Raw genomic sequence first — 4,716 nt, forward strand, 5'->3', positions numbered from 1 at the left:
TGGCTGGTTTTGGACTCCTGAGCTCAAACAATCCGCCCGCCTCGGCCTCCCAGAGAGCTAGGATTACAGGCGTGAGCCACCACGCCCGGCCTGTGGTGAGAATTAAATGAGATGTAAAGAGTCTTGCAAGAATACTGGCAGAAAATTATATACACAGCAGAAAATAAATATTAGTTCCCTTCATTTCCTGAAGATTCTGTGGTCTCTTGCCAGCATTGGCTTAGATTCTCATCTCCTTCCATGATCATGCTGGCTCTCAGAGCCCTGGCAGGACAGGCAGCCACAGTTTGCCCCAGGGTATCACAGGGAACAATGAGCTGCTTTCAATCCTATCCAGAGCAACCACATAGGCGTTCTGGGAGGAACTGGCCTTTTGAGCCATGTTGTGTGGCTGGTGGAGGTTGTTGATGATCCAATGAAAATTTATGAAAATTACAAGCATGAGGGCCCTGTGACAGCAACTCTGATAGATGATGCAAGTCCCTAGAGGTTGCCAGAGGGAGGAAGGAGACAGAGGAGGAGGAGGCTTTGTTCCTAGGAACAGAATTGTGGGTCTGTCTTAATTTCTTTACACATACACACCTGCTTCAATTTTAGACTTGCCATTTGGCCATGCAGTCATTGAGTTTGCAGCTAAAGGCTGTATTTTAATTATTCACAGTACCTTCTATAGGATTGGATTTGTAATTCTGTGTTATCAGCTAACCCAGAGTTCTAACTGAGCATTGGGAACTATTGTCTGCTTGGTAGTCAGAGGTCTTTTGTCTTTTTGCTGTGATTCCAGAGCTTCTCTTCTATTTGATTCCTGATACTTCGATGTTTAAAAATACTGCTTTAATAACACTTGAGCTTTTCATGTCATAATTAAGGAAAATTAAAATGCAAATATAACTAGGGGGTTTATACGCTGACTTAAATTCAGAATATCTCCTTCCCACTAGAATGTAAACTTCTTAATGGCAGGGACTTTGTTTACATAAGTAACTGGCATATAGTTAGTGCCAAATATTTGTTGAATGAAGGGATGAAAGCACATATTAAGGTGTAAATGAGAGTAGCAGTCAACATTTCCCTTGTTTATTTGTGTTTTTTCTCATGTTTTTTCACGTCTATTTGTGTTTTTACACATGCTGTAACCACTTTTTGCAATGCCTTCTCCTCTTCCATCAGCCCGTCTTCACCTGGAGGTCTACTAACCCTTTAAGATTCACACTTTTGGTAAAAATGCTCCTAGATCTGTATCTTCCTCTCAAATTAAAGCAACCCTTTTTCACCAGCTGGGCTCATGTAGCCCTTTGCATATGATCCTGTTTTAAGAGGAATCATTTTGTGCTATGATGATTTGTTTACATGTCAGTTTCCACCACTAGAAATGAGTTCCTTGAGGTTGTGATACTGTGTGTTTCTTTTGTGTCCTCACTTTTAACACGGTGACTGCTTTACGGTAGACATTTAATGAATGTTACCAATGGATGGACTGAATCTTGCAAGTGGTCCCTCACCCTTGCAAGGCTCCAGGAAGGTCTCCAACAGCCCCCTTACAAGGAGTTAATGACAAGATCATTACCTTTAAAAGCTCTATTTTGGACAGGAAATCTTCCTGCCCACTAAGGTTTTCTTTTGCTAACTCCCTTTATTCTGTGTTCAAATGGAATAATTAATGTGGAAATCCAGAGTACAGCCCATAAATAAGGGATTTGGAAATACTTGGTCAAATTTCAAGGTGGGATGGATTACCTTGGCTTTTTTTCTGCTCTTTGGATGCTTCCTGGTTACTTTGATGCTATAGAAACCTCAAGGATAATGATATTTAGAGAGGGTTGGAATATTTCTCCTGAGGAAAAACAAATGGTTTTACTAGCAGGGACCAGACTCCTGTTGGTACAGGACAGGGAATTATGTTGTATAAAGCCTTAACTCTCCAGCTGTAAGAGGATTGTGGCCTGCTCAGGTTGCTATGGTTGTGATTATGACAACCACGGAAAACATGAGAGAGATGCCAAGAAGAGGGTGTGGTATCAGCCATGGGCATGAGAGAACAAATGGCCAAGACTAGGGACTGCCTAGGGTCCTTGGATTCCACTGATAATTCTTGGATTCCAGTGGCAGAGATTCAAAACCCTATTCTAAGATCCGACTTCCACATTTCATTATTTACATTGATGCAAACCCTGAACTGCTCATAATTGATCCCTTCCATCTACCCATTCTGCTTTTTGTTATTTTGAGGAAGGCAATGGAGTAGAGGGAAGCAGTGTAAGTACCTAGGGTACAACTCAAAGGGCTACGGCTCTTGAGAATAGGCGCTATTTAATTAAGCCTACTGTGAATTTGTGTGGGTGAAAGTAACAGCTGCTGATTCCCGGGATATTTTTAAGTTGCACCCAGTTGGGATACTCTCTATGTCTATATATGGTCCTCCATGCTAAAGGGCTTTGTGGAGATGGGTGGGCTAAAAACATAGACTCCTTGAAACTACATCATTATCTTTTGATCAGCAGCCTGCTCTCTGGGAAACTTCAGCAAGGTTAAAAGTTAAACGACTCCACTGACATACTCAGCAGTGGCTCCTCCATCCTCCCACATTGTTTGCTGGGCTTTTTTTGAGCTTCAAGGAGAGACTTATTTGTTTAGCTCCCATATACTTTCAAGCTGCTTAGTTACCAGGTCTTGTGCGCAACATGTACTCCGGGCAAACAAACTTTTAAAGAGCAAAGCAGATTGAAGCAACAACCAAGCCCAGCACACTGAGCCCCCTGAGCCCATGAGCTATATGAAGCAAACCCAAACACAGCTGGTGGAGTTAATTTTAGACTTTCTGACCTTGGCAATGTCCTATCCATTTGGGAAAAGCAGCTCTGAATAGGCTCAAAAAGGACCCTTCCTTCTTCTCCCCATGGTGGCTTACTGAAGTGGCTATATGGTCTGAATTTAGTGGAAAAAACAATTAATTGTGGTCAATGGTAAACTTGACAGATCAAGAAATTCAATATTTATTGAGCAAGTATAATTTTTGTCTTATGGATTGAGATCCTCAAAATTATACTGAAAATAGTACTTTCTAAAAAGTTCTGAAAGACTGGCTTTTCAAAAACAAAAATCAGTTTCTATGTCATGGTACTTCAAAACACCAAAGTGAGCTGGCAATGATGAGTGAGGAAATAGAAATTTTATTAAATTATGCTGTTTATAAATGTAACTGGAATTGAAATGCAAAGACTAAATATATACTATTTACTTCGGAATACATACGATCCAATTCTCCAAAATAGGTGAGGTCCCTGTAATATATACTCACATACAACATGGACCTTTTTCTTCATGACACTTATACAATTTCTAATTTGCTTTTATTTATCTGACTGTATTTCCCAGTGACCTATAGGGTTCAAATGGCAGGGACTATGTCCTTTCTTTTTTTTTTTAATTCACAGAGGCCCACGGTAGACACTCAATAAATACTTGTTGAGTAGACAAATGAATAATTTACACCTTATCACCCTAAAATCTAGCCATTCTATTGCACAAACCTCATATTCAAAAGGATAACTTCAAGGGAAGGGTAATGGTTAGGTTTGTGGTCAGTGGACGATTCCTTCTTCCATTTTGACCGTTAAATAAGGAGCTCTGTTTTTGATGCTTTGTGGGTTTTAGCAATAAATGAATGCACTGAAAGACACCAAGCTTCATGAACCAATCTTTCATGCCTCCATTCTTTTCTGTTGTGTCAATTTAATCTGTCCGTGAGAAGCACTTATAACTCTATATTGGTTTGTCTTTAATGAAGCAAGATACAGCATTAAAATTTAAAAAGCATTGATAAGGGTCAGGTTGAATTGCTTATGTTAAGTTAGATTGCGTAGCATGCCAAAATCCGTCTAGAATGTATTCATTCTAATTTCGTCCATCCTGGAGGTGGAGAGAGAAGAGAAATGGACTTTAGTGAATTCAGATTGTACTTACTGGCTATGATCTTGAGCAAGTTACAGAACCTCTCAGCATTATTTTCCTTATCTATAAAATGGGGAAACTAACACCTAATATATTATTAACTTCATAGGGCAGTGTAAGAAATAAATGAAATGGAAATAAAATATATGAAAATCTTAGAATTATTGGCCTATCAGAAATATTCAATAAATAGTAACCAGAAAAACAACCTTATGTAATGAACTAATTAGATGAATTACCACATCAATCTAAATATTATGCAATCAAAACACTCACAACAGAATGCATTTCATCAGGTTACTAAGGATATGCTGCCCAGGTATACAGTTTCTCGTATTTGTTGTTCAGGTGTCTATTATTTCAGAGTCAGATCACATTTCTAAATCAGAAAAGAACAGCTACTCAAGAAATTCTGAGGCCCAGATTTAGTCACAGGGTTTGAATTCAGAATTTCTTTCCTTAAGCATTAATAGCATTTGCTTTTAGTTTTATAGGTAAAAGAACATGTTTATGTACAGGCAGAAAAAAAGCTGGTTAATATGAGGTCAAGGAAAGAAGCTTCTAGTCTAAAAAAATCACTTTCACTTTCAGCAACTTTTAAATCCCTATCATTAACAGACCTTCTAGGTTTTGTCAAGAGGGGGCCTGTTGTTTTTCTTTTTATTGTATAAAATTTCAAAACTAAACAAAAGTAGATGGCATAGTATAAAATGATCCCTATGTACTCATTACCTAGCTTTAACAATTATCATCTTGTGGCCAATC

The sequence above is a fragment of the Propithecus coquereli genome, unplaced genomic scaffold, assembly GCF_000956105.1.
Source record: "Propithecus coquereli isolate 6110/MARCELLA unplaced genomic scaffold, Pcoq_1.0 Scaffold64, whole genome shotgun sequence".
Lineage (NCBI taxonomy): Eukaryota > Metazoa > Chordata > Mammalia > Primates > Indriidae > Propithecus > Propithecus coquereli.